The sequence below is a fragment of the Drosophila teissieri genome, chromosome 3L (genome assembly GCF_016746235.2).
Source record: "Drosophila teissieri strain GT53w chromosome 3L, Prin_Dtei_1.1, whole genome shotgun sequence".
Classification (NCBI taxonomy): domain Eukaryota; kingdom Metazoa; phylum Arthropoda; class Insecta; order Diptera; family Drosophilidae; genus Drosophila; species Drosophila teissieri.
Window position 1 is genome coordinate 7301025 of NC_053031.1, and position 19273 is coordinate 7320297.

The 19273-nt window shown below is 41.0% G+C and overlaps 1 protein-coding gene across 5 annotated transcripts in view; it reads right to left on the minus strand.

Moving 5' to 3' along the window:
- LOC122616019 (cyclin-dependent kinase 14) overlaps nt 1–19273 on the minus strand; it is a 92499-nt gene that overhangs the window by 61356 nt on the left and 11870 nt on the right. For 2 of the 5 annotated variants that reach the window (XM_043791256.1, XM_043791255.1), the window contains exon 1: nt 1679–1767. The exons of 2 other annotated variants lie outside the window; for them this stretch is intronic. The gene's annotated coding sequence lies outside the window, so the exon portion shown is untranslated. Of the gene's footprint in view, nt 1–1678; nt 1768–19273 lie in introns of those variants that run through there. One more of the 5 variants, XM_043791258.1, reaches the window with a different exon arrangement.

Here is a 19273-nt window from a genome sequence, read left to right on the forward strand (position 1 = left end):
GCCGCTTTGAGATTCGCACACGAAATGAGGTCAACGAGAAACGGGACAAAGGACGTCGACTGCGGAACGGCAGCGACGGTGACGGCGACGTCAGCGTTTTTACGTTACGCCTGGCGAGGAAGAAGAAGAGGCGGTAAAAGTAGCGCAAGGGCGACCAACAGTGGGCGGTGGGTGGTGGGTGGTGGTTTGTGCTTGGCTCGTGCCATAGAGTAGCGCTCTCTTTCGAGGAGAGCACAAGCCGGCTTGTGGAACCTAAGAGAGAGAGCCAACGCGCTCTTAAAGGGGGTTGAAAGGGTCCTGTCGCACACGGCGTATACGCTATATTGCATGATTTACGATTTAAGGGTGAGGGCAGGTCGCGACTCAAAAGGAAAAGGGGGTGGGGGTGGCACAATCAAAGGATAGGGGTTCTTGGCTTAGCTGGGTCAAAGGCAAATCTCGTTAGGAGATCAAATCAGACTGCAGCTCGAGCTCTGCAGTTTTGCAGTTTTACAGCCACTGCCAACGCAAGCATTTGCGTCACACTTTCCGGTGATGCATGCAAATTGCTCGAAAGTGGGTAAAATATCTTGAGTCAGCGTATGGAAATCGAAGCTGCGACGCGGCTGCTGATTTACAGGAATCTTCGCAGATAAAGCAACTGGTCTGTGTGACTATCTTGAATAGGGCTATTTCTGATCTCTTTGTACGCTCTTGGCATTTTTCATTCAGCTTCTGCGGGCACAGACACAAGTTCATTATCACGATTATCTCGCATTGCCGCCAAATGTTTACACTTCAAAGTCACGCACCGCCTTGAACTCGAACGAATTATGATACATATTTATTTTTGGTACAGTGGTCGCCTAAGCAGAATATAATACGATTTTATTACTTTTGTTTACTAAAAATCTAACAACATATTTTAATGAGCTGTTTTAATTCCAAAAAATAAGTCTTTATAATGGAATATTTTAAGATATACACTATTTAGCTTCCATACAAAATTTCCGACTTTTAAATCAAATATTTAGTGGTAATAAACCATTAGCACATTTAATGGCAGTGCTAATTGATATTCAGTCGTGGTTTGGCTATTCCAATCTTCCTACTCAAGGTACCACTGTATTTGAGTTTATTATGAATTGGGCCTCGTTTAACTGTGCGAATCGTAATTGCCAAAAAGAAGAAAAAACACCCGAAGATAGCAATAATAATAAACTGCTCTCTGCCTCAAAAGTAACCTTCAGTTTTGGTTTCCTTTTCGCAGCTGAACGCACTTCAACCCGAGCAAAGCCTCGCAAATAAGCGGAATTCAAATAAGTGTGGGGGTGCTGTGGCCCCAAGGGGTTAAGCAGGGGCAGGGTGCTGCAGGGGGTTAAGGGGCTGAATCGGACCCGAACTCGGACTTCTAATTGAAACTAGAGACCGCATTTCGTTGGGGTGCGCACTTCGCGCACTCCGGCTGCTCAAATAGCAAACAATTCAAATAAACAAACACAAAACACACACACGAGGCAAATAAATAAATAAGCTACACACAACAACAGCCACAATAAGGGTACACAAATTATTAAATATGATTATTATATTTATTGCGACCCTATTGTTGTTGCTGCTCGCTGGTTATTTAAGCTGTGATTTATGAGGCTGCGACAAAAATTCAACAAAAAAAGCCAGCAGCAGCAATGTGACGTACAATATCTGCAGTTTGAAAGCCACTGGCGAAGTGAAAGAGAGCGGCGGACGGCGCGCGAAAGAGACGGGGAGTGAGTGGGAGCGAGCGAGAGCGAAACGTCAGCCGCGGCGAACGTTCGATTGTGAACTAAAAACACAACAGCAACATCGCCGGCACAGCAGAAATACAGAGCAACACAGCAGCAACATCGCAGCGGCGCTAGCAACATCATAGCAACACAACGGCAACATTGCAGCAACTGCACGGCGGCAACATACTGCAATATCGCTGCAGCAAATGCAGCAGCAGCGACGCGGGCAGCGACGTCGTGGTGAGTTTTCCCACGGCTATTTGCGCTACTATGAAAATTCATTCAGGCCAAAAAGAGGAAAATACAAAGAAATGCGCAGCCGGCAAAGTTTGAACAGCTGAAGACGAGCTTTGCGTTCCGGCTTACGTCACAAATAAAAATACAGAGTAGCCAGAATCAGAGCCATAAGTGCACAGGAAAAAATTAGTGAAAAAAAAAGTAATTCAAATTTGTAACTATAATAATTAAAAATATTTTAGTACTTCCAAAAACCTTTAAGAGTTCCCCACACTCGTAAAGTAAGCGTTTGTTGCTTTTTAAAAAGTTGCAAAATAAAAATAAAAGTAGCATGTTTTTTAATCCGCCCATTCAGCAGCCAAAACAAAGCACAACAAAACCAAAAAGTAAACAAAATAAAATAACGAAAACAAAACAGAACATAACACAAAAAGAGAAACAAAGAGCAGAAAGAGAGAAAAATGCTGATGTAGCTGCCATGAGGAAGTGTTGGCGAAAATAAATAATTTAAGAAACCATTGTTTAATGCAGCAGTGGGCAAAAAGCATGAATCATCGGCCAAACAGAGGGAGATGGTGCTACCCGGGGCGAAAGAGAGGGGGATGTGCCGAGAGAAAGAGAGGCAGAGACGCGTGCAAAGGCATCCACAACAGAGAAACACGGAGCAAACGAGTATCCAATGAAGGAATGTGGCCACGCAACAAACAAATGAGAGAATAAAACTCTCTCAAATAACTTGACATCCACACCATTTTCACCACTCCATCGCCAGGGCGAGAGGGAGAGGGCGGAGGGCAGAGGGGTGGGAAAGAGAGGTCACCAACCATTGGGGCATCGCATATTTTGGTGCTCTATTTTAAATTATTAATGAGCGGCTTGTTCAGTTATTAAAAGCCTGGGAATATCGCCAATGTCTCCCCGAAAGAGAGGCATTCTCACGCTCTCACCCTCGCATTCTCGCTTCCTTTCTCCATTTCTCCGCTGGACAATTCCCCAGCGAGCGGGTTTCCGGCATAACAGGAGCTAAGCAAGAACTCAAACTCCCCATCAACAAAAAATTTGATTAGGTTTAGGCCTCGGTTTATTGGGTTTTGTTGGCAATAAAAAAAGGTAACAATCTTTAATGCCTTTTGCAAAAATTATAAAGGATACAACCATATCTTCTACTTAGGGATAGGTGCGGTTTTTATATTTCGAGTTTATCAATATTTCATTAAAATTGCATTAAATTGTGAATCAATAAATATCGCTTCTCTTCCCTTATCCCTTCTATTTCTATAAAATCATTCCTTTAAAACAACTTATTTGGAGTATGGAATAAAGTATACTTTGCCTGTGATAAACTATACCTACTTTATGATAAAAATACAATTTGTTCTGTCCTTTTCAGACACCTAACATTTTTTAGCATTTTTCATTTCGCAATACTTTTTTGCCCAAAAACACATCGAAAGTCTTGTAAACATGCCAAGCCCCAGTGGCTAGCCATTTTCCACACCCTCGACGCACGAACCCTTATCATGAGTTTGCCGCAAAAAATATCAATCATTTCCAGCAAGCTGACTTTTCACGCAGGACCTCTCCGCCCCCGCCGTCCATTTCAATTACCCGAAACCGGGCTAATTTGCATTTGGATCGCCCCGAGGCCTAAAAAACCCTACCGCAAAAACCGCACCTGGAAAAACTTTTGTGGCTGCCATGCGAGGGGAAATAAATTTTGTAGTCATGGTGCTCTCCATGTTGTTTGGGCCCGAAAGTGTTGCATTTGTTTAGGCCGACGAGACACGCACTCCCCCGGCGAGAAAACCTCGATTTTTCCCAGGAAAATGTCCTCCTGCCACTGGATTTTCCTACTGACTTTTCCCCCAGGTGACCAAAAGGCGGAGCTGGAGCAACAGTCACCGGCTGAGCAAACAACAGTAGGCTAAAAATTGCGTGTGAAATGGTTTTAACTTTTGCTTTTTATCTCCAGTGCTGCAATGGCACGTGAGGGTCCTCCGGTGTGGGTCCTTAGAAGTTACGCATACGCCGTGTTAACCGATTCATGCTGCCAGCTACCAGTTTATTCTGCTTTTTATTGTGTACTCTGTGAACCGGAAAGGCGGAAAAGTTTCGACGCACTGAGGAAATGAACACTAAATTGGGGTGGTGGGGTTCTGTAATAAATTCGATTTGAAGCATTTGTAAAGTAGTTAAAACTTATAATTGGCGGGATCGCACTTAAGATTAAAACTATATTTTGCTTAAATTTAAAAACACATCTTGTTCTAATCATTGTTTTCAGTGCATCTGCGTGTTAGACAGTTTTTCTCCCTTTCTTCCGACTTTGCAACTGGCGTAACTCAACAAGAAGTAAATCTTCTTTTCCCTTGTTGTTTTAGTTGACATTTTATTTCTTACTTTGCGTAGGTAAATTTAATGGAAAACTACGTGCCCTCCCTCACCTTCCGTCATGCTGCAAAAACTTTCAGCATTCGAAATGAATTGTGTTTGAAAACGAAACGGATTAGGGCCACTAGAAAAATAAACTCCTTCGATGATCCAAACTGGCCAATGAATTCGAGTTCGGGTTCGAGGGCGTGTCTGTGTGTTTATGCCGGGGGGCGGGGCAAATGGACCATCCAACTTAATTGACTTTTGAAGTGACTACCATCAATCGTGGACCCAAAGAACCCCGCTCTTAGCAACACATGGGGAACCCGCCCATAAAATCATTTAAATAATACATGCTGGCGAAAGTTTATTCGGGCGAGCTTAGCATGTAATCAAAGTTGGGCTAATGAAAACATTTGCAAAATGTTTGCCCCAATTTTCCTTGCCACTCGCTCGGCTTTCCAGCTTAATGTGTATGGGCCCATAAAATCAATAAGCTTAAATAACTACAAATAACTGAGAAATTGGGCCACAGCCCAGAAAAGAGGGAGGTTAGCCAAATGCAATTACCTCCCTCGTAATCCTCTTTCCACAGGATTTGCGGAGGACAAGATGAGCTGCAATTTTCCACACGTTCAGCTTTCTCTTTTTCCGCCAGCCTCAATACATACAAACGTACGTACATATATGCAAACATATTTGCTAATGAGATGGATTAAGGACCAAAAAGTTGTGGACAAAGTTGACCGGCCACCGACTCTTTCCGGAAAGAACCGCAATAATAATTCATGTTTATGTCAGCCAAATAAATACGAGGGTCGTTTGATAAGTCCGTGACTTTTTGAATAAAATATATTTTTTTCGTCAAAGAAGCGTTTTATTTCTTAACATAATCTCCTTTTAGCTCTATACATTTAGTCCAGCGTTTTTCCAATTTTTTTATTCCTTCCAAATAATAGGTTTTCTCAAGGCCCTCAAAATAGTCGTTTGTTTCTGTGATGACCTCTTCATTTGACCCGAATCTCTTACCGCCGAGCCATTTCTTCATGTTTGGAAACAAAAAATAGTCACAGGGGGCTAAATCTGGAGAATATGCTGGATGGGGTAGCAGTTCGTAGCCCAATTTATGAAATTTTGCCATGCTGACTACACACGTGTGCACCCGTGCATTGTCCTGATGGAACAAAAAATTCACGAGATCGTCTGCTTTCAATGCCTATAAAACGCAAACCAAAAAACGCAGCTTTCTCAAAATTTTACAGTCAGCTGTTAATCGATAACTGCTGACAGGAGCAGTGTTGTATTTAGAGCAGGTGCGCGGCAAATACAAAAAGTCACGGACTTATCAAACGACCCTCGTATGCTAAATAATGTTTGCTTGTGTTTGTTGTGGTTTAGTTTTGGCTTTGCGAGAAACGAGAAGGGAAATTGACAATTTCCTGCGCAAAGTTTCGGGGAAGGGCGTTAAATCGGATTTAAATGTGTGTGCGAAATATATAAACCAATTAAAGGCATCGCGTTGGACTACAGTATACAAACATAAATCAAAAGGTTGAAAAAAGTAATTACAATTCGAATTCAATAAATGTTTTTTCGCAGCGGCTATGCAAATGAATAGCAAACTGAATAGCTAAATACGAGAATAGCATTAATCTCTCCCCACAAAGACCCAATTTTTTTTTAATTAAGTGTTAATATCCACAATAGTAGTTCCAAACTGTTTGTGAAGTTTCGCAGAAGCCATAAAATCAAAACTCCGTTTAGATCATAAAAGACCAAGCAACTCAATCGCAAGGATAATTAAAATTCCCCTCGCCAAAGTCGGTTTATAATGTCATAACATTCCGAATACGCCATATAGCCTGCACATTGATTTCCTGCCCGCGATTCAGTCTCCAACATTTCCCTCTTGAGTGAACCAATCGACCATGAACTGCCCCTCCTGCAAATCCCCACCAAGTTCCCTACTCCCCATCCTACTCGTATATGTGCGAGTATGTGCCCCTCCACATGTTCCGGCAATCAACAATGAGCGAAGCACAAACTTCCGGTCTCACTTTCATTCAATTCTGCTCTGCACTTTATTGCAATGAAAAAAGCAACAAAAAGAAGCAACTCAAATGAAAAAACAAACGAAAAATCGCATAAAATGCAAAACGGTCTCGGTTCCACTAAAAAGGTCTATAAACATTTTGAGTCATCAACTTGGCAGATATTTTTTTTTGCTATTTTTTTCTTTGCCGCGAGCAGAGTGAGAACCAATTTACAGCTATGCCCAAAAAGAAAATAAAATTAAAGCAAACAAACAGCACGCACAAGCATTTAATGGAGGCCAGAAACGAGGAAAATCGCATCGAGAATCTGATGGTGATGAAAAAATAGGAGGAAGAACCTCACATGTGCGAGTTCTGCAGCGAATCGAATTGGCATAAAGTGGGGAAGAGCGGAAATCATTTGCCGTGGAAAGTGGCAAATGTCTCAAGTGCTTTAATTGCCCGCAATCCGACAGATAGTTTCATTTGCACAAAACTAATTTGAGGGCACCACTCTCGAGTGGAATTAAATATATGAAAGACAGGGGGAGCTACTTGATGAATGCCTCAAGTGTTTGAATGGCGGGCTAATTTAATATATATAATATAAAACTATGCAGTAAACTACACTGTGCAAGTACACTTTGATTGAATATCCAAATAAACATTTTCACAGTGTCCCTTTTGATTTAGTTGAAAATCACGCAGCGCAATTTACATAAAATTCATTTCCATACAAATTGACTAAAAACTAATTAGTTCACACTTTTTGGTGCCAAAATATAAAAGACAAACTTTGGGCAAATATTGTATAATTTTATTAGACACGCAAACAAAGTTTAAAGGAGATTTTTTAGTTGCAAATTTTCTATGTAATTTAATTGCCTGCACAGATCTGCAAACATAATTTTGGCAAACCAATTTGACGTCCAACTTTATGGAGCTGCCTTGTCTTGCAGACTAGTGTAAAGAGTAGTTCACTTTAAAATTTGCATAATTAGACAAAAGAGTTTGGCTGGAGAGTTGAGTCAAAGTCCTTGCAAGGAAATGAACTTCCTTTTTAACTATCTACCCTTTTCGCTCTCCCTCTTCAAACATTTTCCATTTAGCATTCTGTTTATTTTGCGATTGAAGATGCAACTTTTGCGGCTCACAAATCTTTTTGTTTGTGGCTTTTTGGGGTTTCCTGTGGAGGGCAGGCAAAACTGCAGTTGCCTTTTAGTTCGTTCTTTCAGCTCAGCTAACACAAAACTTGGCCGAGTGCGGAAAATATGTATCTCTCGGAGTTATGAAATTTATTAGCCTCAAACGCTACACTCCCATATTTCTAGTTTTAATTGGAACTTGCTGCACATTAAAACAAATGTTCTTAAAAACACCAGTTTCTCCGGAATATCGTGTGTGTGTTTGCTTTGCTTTGTCGTTTTATTTTGATTAATGGAGATACGAGAACAAAACCCAAACAAATCATGAGGTTTCTTGGGAAGGGAAGTTGAATGATTTCAAACGGCGGGAGTTCGCATAGTTTCAATGTTATTGAGTTTTCGGGTTGATTAAGCCTCCTGAGGAAATGTTTTAGCTGTGATTTAATTAAGTTATTTCAGGTTAATTACAAAACAAACATTGAGGTGATGTCATCCATGCAAAGGCATTGATTTTCTTTGAGTACGGCACTTGAATTCATTTAGCAGGCAGTGCGTTTGCCACAAGTTAATTAAGCAATCGAAGATGATGAACGTTCGCAATTCTTCATTTTCCTTTATGCAGAGCAGAAAATTTTATCTGGCCATTCAACGGTGAAAAAACCTGTGGAAAAGGGAAATAAAAACAGGACATGCCACCATCGCAATTCTGCTCGCAGGCGGTGAGCAAATTAAAACGCTGCGCAATGCACAAAAGGGTTAAATGGCTTAAGCGCTGGGCGGTGGACACGGAGGGGGCGTGGCCACTGAAAAGGCCAATAAAACTGCGTGAGTAATGTGGCAAATGGCGGCAGTCGAGCGAGTTGCAGGTCATAAATTGATTGAAGCAAAGGGGAAAATTGATATAGCAAAAGAAAGTGCAGGAGAAAGAAAAAGAAAATTTAAAAAATCAAAAAAAGAAAATCAACACATTTTTTAAAACTGTGGGCGTGGCTGTTTTGGGCGGTTTGTGGGCTTTTGGTTAATTAAAATGTACCGTGTAAAATGCATATATAAAAGACAAGTTTCCAGTTTCTAAAAAATAAAAACTAGTGCCTTTACAATATTAGAGTTTACTTATTACTTATACCAGCAGATTTGGTTTGCAATAATAAATATTAAATTTTCTCTCCCTGCTGACGAAGAGCCCCCGAGCAGTTGGAAAAGCGAGAACAAGACAGCCCCAACTGCCCAACACTTTATGTGTGCGATACCAAACTGAGCCCACGTGGCGTATGAGTGACGTGAATTTATGTAAGCTGTCTGAGGCAGGAAAGCGGGGTGGAGGGGAGGGGGAAAACTGCTTAACTTGCCACACGTTCTAATCAGTGAATGCAACTGCAAACATTTTGTTTGCCTGCTGCCCAAAGTTACCTCACCCGGGCGGAGGAGTGGTGAATGGAAAACCAGTTTCAGCTGCAGTTGTTCACCTTCAGCGTCCTTTAAGCCAGTAAAACGAGAGTGACAGCAGGGAGATCGGGGGAATGGGGGATTGGGTGTTGTGCGGACACAGACGGAGGGCCATCAGCCCAGCCAATGTTGCATGCCACACAAGCCCAAGCCAACCAAAGTAAACCAACACACAAAACGAACCGAACAACCAGACAACCAACAACGGAGAACTGAGAACCGAACCGAAGCGAAACAACAACGGCGGGAACAACAGAAATAAACCCAACAACGAGAAGAACAACAAGAAGTGTTTGGAATGCACAATTGAAATTGAGATTTATGTGGCCATCAGATACCCTGTATGCATAGGTAAGTGCGAGAACTGAAAGGGTCTCAAATTTATTGGGCATCTTTGCCTTGATGAAGTTCAAAGAACTCTTTTTAAATGTTTAAAGATTTTAAGAAACACTATATAAACACTATACATTACTTCAAAGAATATTTTTAAGATTTTTGCAAGCAAGAAAGAAATAATAATATTGATACATTGTTGACCAGTTTGTGAAGATTTCTTGTGTAACTAAATCCATTGCAGCATTTCAGTGACACTTTATTTAAGATAAGATTTAAATGTGCGAAATAAATTATTTGTGGCACCTCTGGCTGCACATAAATTCAATATTTGTATTCCTTTTTCGTAAATGGCCAGCTCCCCACCACTCATGTTGCTGCCCCAAAAATGCAGCTACCCTGGAAGTCACAAATCAGCGACTGCATTGGCCAAATGCTTGGCATGCTGCTGATGCCGTTGGTAACTGCTGGCACACAGCTTGGAAAACTCACAGCTCATGGTGGGCGGGGGGGAAATGCGACGAAGAACGGGCGGAAAATGGGAGTGAAAACTGAGGAAGCAGTCGCAGCTGGAAATCACTATGTATGTGGGTAAACCAGTTGAGTGGCAGGCTGCTCGCGATTCTCATTCCGCTTCCAATTCCAAACTCCCAAATCGGTGACACAACAACAATAAAGCTCTCTAGCTGCCTGATGGACGGCCGGAAAATGGGTGGCAAGGTGAGTGGGTGGGTGGATGGTTGGGTGGATGGCTGGGTGGTTTGTCGAAAAGCGAGGTACAGCGACGGCAATTACAATTCAATTAATGCGCTTAGTGCAATTCTTCTTCGCCTCCATTCCTGCATTCTTCGCCTACTTATGCCCACTTATACTTTTCTCCGCCGTATAGTAAACACATGATAAGAAGCGGTAAGATTGCTCAAGCAGGAAAAAGGGGGCGGTGGGGTGCACAAAGGCGGGATGAGTTGGAGTCCAAGAACTTGGAAATTTAATCGCCGCCGCACAAAGTTAAACGACCGCGTAAGTTGCTTAAGAAGCAGGGCGTAGACATGGAAAAGTGGGCGGTGGGCAGAGGGCGGTGGGTGATGAGGGCCAGGCAGAGGGTGGGCGTGGCATTTGGCATATGTGAGCATGTGAGTTAAAGCCTTGTTAGCCCTTACAATGAATTTAATTTAAAGTTTTAAAGTCCATACCTATATAAGCCACATTTAATACAGCATAACCGTCGATAAAATGTAATAAAATACTAAAATTAAGAGCTATTACTGTTGTAGCCTATTTTCTTTTCAAATCGTGTATGTTGCTTTAAGTAAGTCTTAAGTAAAACCACTTCCTTCGCTCATTTTACTCCTCCCCTTCGACCCGTCTAGTCGACCCCTTTAACTTCCAGTTTACATTGCATCCTTATAGGTGCCCACACTGCGTGTTCTTCTACGTGTTCCCCACGTCATGGGTGTTGTTTTTCAGGTTGTTAAGGGGGCGATGGAAATGGGAAATGGGGTCTTTGTTCCTTCAAGAAAAGGCAGCGATTGCACAATGAACGGTTTTAAATTGCATTTTATTTAATTAAGCTGAAGGCATAAAAGAAGAAATTGAGACAGGCAGAGTTGGGAAATATTCTTAAGAAGTTTTTCCCATTTTCTTTAAACAAGTGAAGTTCCACAACTTCTTTTGGGTCTGCTGAAGATTTGTTTTGTGGGATCGCTGATTCTGCTTTCGACTGAGCAAAAAGTTTATAGGAAAAGGCAAATATAAAAACTTTGATCGGAACAAGGTAAAGTCAACAATGATTTAACAATGTCTGGCACAAATTATTGCCAACTCTTTCAATAAAAAAGTGAAAAAATAAGGGAAAATGTTTCAAGAATAACTTGAAAGAGCTCTACTTTTCATAAATCTTTAAGAAAGTAATCTGAATTAATTGTGCAAAAATCTTGAATCTTTTTATGGTCTTTTAGTGTTACAAAACTCATATTGAATTAGTCTGTCTCTTTTATATTCTTTGTTGAGCCAAATCTTACTAATTAGCAAACAAATCTCTTGCCCATCCTCAGTTGGTAAGGAAAAACTTTTCTCAAAAATCCCACACACTTTAAGCAAATGGAAAAGATAGTTTCCATCAGTTTTCCTTTTTTTATCCTCTCTAAGGTCGCGTTAGACGAGACGAGTCCCAGAACTAGCATTAAAGTTACATAATAAAACTAATAATAATTATCAACGCCATTGTCGGGACATCACCAGAACAGCAAACCAAAACAAATATAGAACAGGCGAATAAAAACCAGAGAGTGGAGAATAGAAAAGTTGAGTGTAGGTGGCGGAACTCGAATGACAAATGCACGGTAAGAAATTCATTTCAATTCAATTCAGCTCTAAAGAGAAGAAATTATCTTATCATAAACTTATTAAAAAATGGTGTTGTGTCATATAAATTCCTACAATAGATGTATTTTTTCTCAGTGCAGCTACCAAAAGCAACTTCTCTCTGGTTGGTGTTTGGTGACATGGTCTGAAAGAACAACAACTAGAACAAGCGAACCGGCAGCAGTTACACCATTCGCTTGTTGTCGAGGTCCTGGCACAACTCCCCTTCCATTTTCGCCTTTTCTCATCTCGGTTGACAGTGCTGAGGATGCTGGGAATCCCGATTCGCCTGCCCATCATCATTGTCATTGTCTCCTGGCAACAACAAGCAGAGAATCAGCCACAATGAGCGGCGCAAATGGCAACCAGGACAATAAAATGTCATAATGAAAGTTTTCCTTTTTTTAATGGTATAGAAAGAGCGCAGACAAACGACGAACGGCATTTTGGAGGGTTATAAATGGGACAGACTAATGGGTTTGTTGCCTGCTCTATATGGCGGTTATGGCCGACTATTTTATGGCGAGTTTAGTCTCGTGTTTCTGTCCATGTTTGTCCTTGACAATGGACTCGAAAGGCTTACCAGAGGATGGTATTTTTGAGATAGATGAATGGTTCAGTTTCGTCAGGGGATTAGGAACTTACCTGGAATAGCAAAATGAAAAATGATTATAAGTATTTTCAAATAATATGATAATTACATTAAAATCTGTTTACAGTACATATTATATTTTCCAATCAAAATGTTTAAAGTTCTCCACAAAAAATGTATTACAACTCATTTAACCTGCAATCGCCAGTTAACCCTTTAACTAATTGAATTCTCTGATTGGTAAACATTATTCTATTAACTGATGCCATAAACTCTGTTTAATTTTTATTCACACATTTCAATGCATTCCTTTGCGAATTCCAGAAGTCTGCCATTGGGCCTTGAAAGCATTTTATTACTGAACAGGAATTAAATTACTTAACCCTAATTAGTATTGGCATGACAGTGAGTAACTGAAGCGCCAACTGCTACTGTTAACTGTGAAAATTTCGCAGCTGATTAATAATGAAAAGGCAGCCCAAGTTTAGTCATGCAACACGACCTGCAGAAGTCTTCTTTCCGCAGCTAACCTTCGGTTTTGGCTTAGTTCGTCGTCGGTTTGGTTCTCCATCTCGAGTGTTGAGAGTGGAGTCCCAAGTCTGCGACTGCCTTCACATCAATTAGTGGTTTCATGTTGTGCATGACAGGCAAAGTTGCTCTCAAGATTTATATCAAGCATATGTATAACTTCCCCTACGATTCGCAGCTATCATTTTCAAAATGCACAGGGCGAAATCAACAGTCTTTTATTACTGCAGGCCCTTAAAGAAGAAATTTACGAGTGTTTACCCTTTTAACTGATTCCAAAGAGAGGACTTTATCTGCCTTTATTGATATAAAGAATATATTTTATTAACCAATATTTTTCCAGTGTAAAAGTTGCATGTTGCCTTGGCACTCAAGGACTGCATCTTGCGCCTCCGACGAGGCTGTCGTTCATCAACGTCTTTTCCCAAGGAGCGTTCGTCTTCGTCTTCATTTTCATCACTGGCATCCCAGCGCTCCTGTACTTTCTTATCTTTGTGTTCAATTTTTCGGGACTCGCAGGTGTTGCACACTGTCTGCGATTCCACCTGATAGACAAAGTGTGAAATGAGTAATGCAAATTGCAGGCAAAGGAGCAGCCAAAGCAGTTGCCAAAAGGAGCTGCCAAAGGATCTGCCCGAACGAAGTGTTATGGAGCAGACATTTGCATATGTAGACCAGTGCATCTAGCTCTTGGCACTTTCGGAGCCCTGGAGTTTTTGGTTAGTTAGTCAGTCACTTTGGCAGCGTTTTGCAGCTGTCATGCATATGGAAGTAGGTCGTAAATCTCTGCCACTTTCGGCTGCCTGCAACGCTGATTCCATTGCCTTTGCATATTTGATGAATGCGAGCACGGTGGAGCGACGCCCTTTTGATTAATAACTGCAAATTGCCATAATAGTTCACATGTTTTGTTCAGTCTTGTATTTATGTACGTCTGTTGTGTAAGTCATGAGAAGAGGCGAAATATGACGTCTGTATGGTGTGAAAATTAGGAGTTGCTTGTGATGCAAGTGGGAATATAAATCAAAAGCTCACCAAGTAAGAGATTTTTGGGAGGTATCGGAAGTCGTAAATGAAAGATAAAACTGCTTTACAATGCAATTATCTGGTCATGTGCCATAATTACGTTAAAAGGAAGACAACTAATGCACACATTTTAAAAGTATTTTCTACAGTTACAAGTAGAATTCATTCCAAGTCTTTAAGTTCCTCCACAGTTCTTGAGATTTCGAAAGCGTGCTAAGCTTTTTGTTTTATTAATTTTCCATTGTTGTCTCACGTTCGTAAAACAATATTAAAATATTTCTTTGTCCCATTACCCATTTATTTAACCAGGCCCTGCTGCTTTCAGTTCGTAATGTGTTTAAGCCGCAAAAACTGTGTCAGTTCACTGGTTCAACATTGGCTCAATCGACCCACAATCCGCAAAACCTTCAACATCCAGCTCAACCTCAAGAAACCACCCATTCATCCATCCATCCATCCATCCATTCGGCTTTCTCCTGGCTTGGCAATCATAATTGGTTGGACAATTTGCCTTGGGCAAACATTTACAACATTTTACATGTCGGACGGCTTCCATGACCTCCTCTTTTGGTCCTCCGCTCCTCTCTGGCCCCTCTCGATACTTTTTAATTGAATAAAGTGCACTTTGAACCAGCCAACCCAAAAATGCCCCTAGGCAACACGCCCATCCAACTTGTGACACTTTCATTGTGTAAAATGTCCTGCAAAGGAGTAAAGCGAAAGCGAGTGTACAGAGAAGAAAACACTTTAAACAAGGAATTAAAAATATTCATTTTGTATCTCCCTAAAAACAAACTCTGTAGTATTTAAATATTTATTATAAATATATTAGTAATTATTAAATTCATGTATATATGTTAAATTATAATGTACAATTGTTATCAAAATAATGTGCATTTTTCTTTGTGTATAAAAAAGTAGGAAAACGGAAGCCATGACCAAATGAAGCACGAGAAGTGAGAGAATCGTGCGACAAGCAATTTTTCTGGTAATAAAAGTGCGCCAATAACCCACTGCACTTTGCAGCACTCCACCCAAAAAGCCATCCCTTCATCCCCAAGAGTCGCCCTTCCCTTTAAAGCCTAGCACCATACACTTGCCACACATAAAAACTGAAGGAAAAAGGAGGCGTTTAGATTGAGTTGTGTGTAGGCCACTCTGCTGATGCCCCCAGTCCGTATCCATTCATTTCTGTTAATTTATTGCCCTGTGATAGCCAAATATGGCCAAAAGAGGGACGGCATGAGGGGGCGGAAGCTGTCTAACTGGCGAGGTGGAAAGTGGGTGGTGGTGGGAATAGGAAGAGGAGCTGGGGAAAACCATTGCACGTCGCAAGTGCCAATGCTTAAAACTTTTTGCTACGTGACTCGACAAGTGGCCAAGAAAGGGGATGAAGGCGTGAGGGGCAAAAGGAGGGGAATCTGGAGGTTCTGGCCAAAACGTGGCTCATATATGCACGCACGCACACATAAGGACGCACAATACAGTGGGAGAAAAACAGGCAATATACTATATAGAAATATAATTGCAAGCTCTGAAACTGCAACAGAAAATAAAAAATGTCAGGTAAAACATGTTCATAGGACTAGTCATTAATTTCTGTAAGAAACTTAGTTCCTGCCTTTAGAATCTTTCTGGAAACTAAGCTGACTTTCTTGTAAGTCAACAAATATCTACAAGTAAAATGTATTTTAAGAGATTCTTATATGTATACTTCACTTCTTTGTTTCATACAGAGTTTTATTTTTAGTGGGTAACTCCAGCAGACGGTTGCCATCTTCGTGATTTCTTCTCTACTTGGCCTGCCTAATTTCTTCCCGCAGCATCGCCACCCGCACTCACATAGATACACACGCACACATCTGCACATACCGGCTGACACCGACACGCATACATATACATAAAAATCAGGTCATGTTCGCTGCTCAAAGTAATGGAATTTGTAATGCGTTCTCCCGCTTTTCCGACCCTGTTTTTTCCGCCCAGCCAGCCCACCTCCCCTCCCCCCTTTGATTGCCGCGGAATGTCGTTTTGTGTGCTCGTCTTCGTCTTGGTTTTTCCTCGCTCCCTACCGCCATCCATATACCCAAACTTTTCCATACCCCTTCCGACCACCCGAAAAAGCAGAAGCTCTTCCCCACTTCCCACACTTTTTCCATGCTCGATTTTGCGTGCCCGTCGCTGCAAATTAACTTCTTCCACTCGGCGGAGAGGCGGAAAATGGAGTGGGAGTGGGAGGGGCTGGAAAAGTGGGTTGGTATCTGAAGACACAGGAAAATTCGCCTGTCAATGCTCAAGTGGCTGGGCCAGAGTAGAAACTTCAGTAGCTTCGCTTGTTTGCCATTATTAACAATCTTTGTGCCATTCTGTGCGGAGACTGCCATGTGTTTCACCCACCTTGCCACGCCCCCATCGCCCCTCTTACGCAAATGTATTCAATTAGTTAACTGAAGAAAAATTACATCATTAGCTGGAAGTTTGGGGGGAAGGACAAGGACAGGAAACGCTCAGAAGGTTTATTAAAATTAATAATTGTCCCGGCCTGACATTAGATGAAAAAGGTGATAAGGAGGGGCGAAGATGTCCTGGGAAGGGAAATTCTTTGTAATAAAAATAGAAATTTAATAAACTAGTCAATGATGAAAGGAAGTGATTTAGGGGGCAAGGAAACAATTAAAACTTTGCTTTATTGACAGCTTCAAATGATCTCAATTAAAAACGGAACAAATTGGGCATTCCAATAATCAAGACTTAAGGGAACTTTAATTCTATTATTATGACTTATATGACTATTTATTTCTTTTTAACTAATTTCTACTATATTTCTACTATATACATAGTTTATCACACCAAACTCGATTTTATGTCCCCCCAATTTGCATTCGTGTCAGCTTCATTGTGGTTTCACTTCAAACTTGATCAAGCCAAGTTCTTGTCAGCTTCGGCCGACTTTCATCATAATTTAATTAAATTGTGTGAATGCAGGACCTGCCCACCCGCCTTTTGTGGTGTCCTTCAGTGAGTTCTACTCAATCGAGCGACACAAGCTCTCGGGCTCTTCATTATTTGGGTCATATTGGAGGGAAAATGCCGCACAAGAAAAAAACTTTTCAATTGGCCTAATGACGAGAAACTTCCGGGCACAAGCACTTGACTCTCGACTGGCTGGCAAATTGGCCAGCAAAATGAGCAAAAACTTAGTAAAAGTCGATATTCTCCGACGACGCCCGCTACTCCGCCAATTGCATTCACGTACGACGAAGTTTCGCCGTTTGGCAAAATGTTTTAAAAATATCAAAATGCAAGTGCGGAAAGCACCAAGGAAATTAGGAAAACAAACAAACGAGCAAGCAAACAACAAGAACCACAAAAACAAACCAAAAATGTTGCATTCCATTGCTGGGCACAAAAGTTTTCTATTTTCACACATTCGTTGGCCAAAATCCAAGAACTATAACCGAAATATGCAACTTACATGAGATTTTTTTTTATATCTATATCCAATGTGGCATCGAAAAGCGCGCAAAGTGCTGGGAAATTGTGGCAGAAGCTCGCCAAGAAATAAATGGCATAGGGAGTGGTTGGAGTTTTTGGCGAATAATATGTGCGAAATAACTGAAACTAGACCAACGATATATAAAATGCACGTCACATTATGTAGTGACTCAAATATGGGGTACATAAAGTATGAAGTAAGTTCCTAAATTCTCTATTCCAAATATGTAGGACACGCGCTTGCACATTTTTAAATCTAAAGAATAAACTATACTATAACAGAGGATTATGAATAGAAAATTATAATAGTATACTGTTGGACACATACACAACGGATTTAAGCTTTCTAGTTCTACAAACCTTTCCTCTCCGTCCATATTATATTTCTCATTTCTACATAAATAACCTGGATTTTCAAATCACTCTTCTCAATCTTAGTTGATCCTGCCGTGCTTAAGTTTCGATTCTTGGCATTCATCCCAATAGGGATTACTATTGCCCGGTCATTAGGATTTGCGCTCGAAATGCAATATGCATTCGCGAAACCACATAGCACCATATAGCCCCATCTAAATCAGACGAATGGAGCCCCCTGATCAGACACCTCGAAAAGTGGCAGACAAAGTCGCACAGACGCATCTGCTTAGCATATCAATGTGGCGCGATTTGCATTTAGAGCTGCCACCAGTGGATATTAGCACCACGGTGGTGGGGGTGCCTCCAAAAAGTCTTAGGTGTTTGTTATTTATGCGTCTGTTCGCACTAATTCCACTCGTACAGTGAGGCCACCTGACGGAGGACGGTGGTTTGCACAGCCACCACAGACGACATGGACAAAGGTCAGTGAGCAGAGCGAGAAGTCCGTGTGACGTCCGTGTGAAGTGAAGTGCCAGTCTGCAGACTTAAACGGGCTTATCAGAAATTCTAATTGAAATCAACAAAAGAAAAACAAAAGCAACGAAAGTGAAATATAAATTGAATTACATATTTTATGCAAACAAAGCCAGGCGGACATCCCGTATGGTAACCCTTTACACCGCACACTCTAACCTCTCCCATTCAGAGTGATTTGCCAAAAACTTTTGCTTCGTGTCAACATGACGCCCCATGCGGTGTCCACAGGGGCACTGAAAAAAAAACTAGATAGTAGTCGAAAAAAGATTAAACCTAAGAAGTTGTCAAGCTCTAATAATGACTCAAGATTTCCTAAAAAATAAATGCCAACTTAATGCCAGTTGTTTATTATTTAATCTGAAGTAAAAACCAGTTATGTTTCCTGAAATTTTCTCAGTGCTCAAGCAAAGTGTAGCACTTCCTTTGAGCGAGTAAAAGTCAAAAGGCCACCCCTGGATTTCCCCACAAAGTCCCACCTCCCCGTAAAAAACCTTCTTTGCCAGCATATGTCCTTGTTTATTAAATAGTTTCAGTGCAAATCCTTTGGCACTTGCTGGTGCCTTGTTGGAGATTATTGTACACGCTGATCTCCAGGACAACCCTTCTAGTCTTGTCCATCAATTAGTGCAGAGTGCAACTATTTTTATGGCTTACGAAGCAGTTTGTAACAAATCCAGGGACTTTGTTACAGTTGTCCACAGCGGCAGGGATTATTTTAAGCTATTTTTTGTTAACTGCAACTTGACAGTGTTGCTACTTTGGGATTTCTGCTCACGTAGTTGACATAAATTGAAAGTGCAGAGGTAAAAGTAAGCAGAAAGCAAACAATATTATATTTGGAGAGGTACTTGAAAAGCTTTTGGGAGAATACTAAGAAAAAAGCCAATTACTCAAACACATTTTTTAAAAATTCTAACTTATTATTTCACCAAATCCCATTTGAAATGCCATCAAACCTCAGTTTGCATATGATAATTAGGCACGAGTTCTCGCCTGTGTTTATTTTTTATCTAGCAACACCTTTCACATATCGAAAAGAAAAACGGAATAAATTTAATA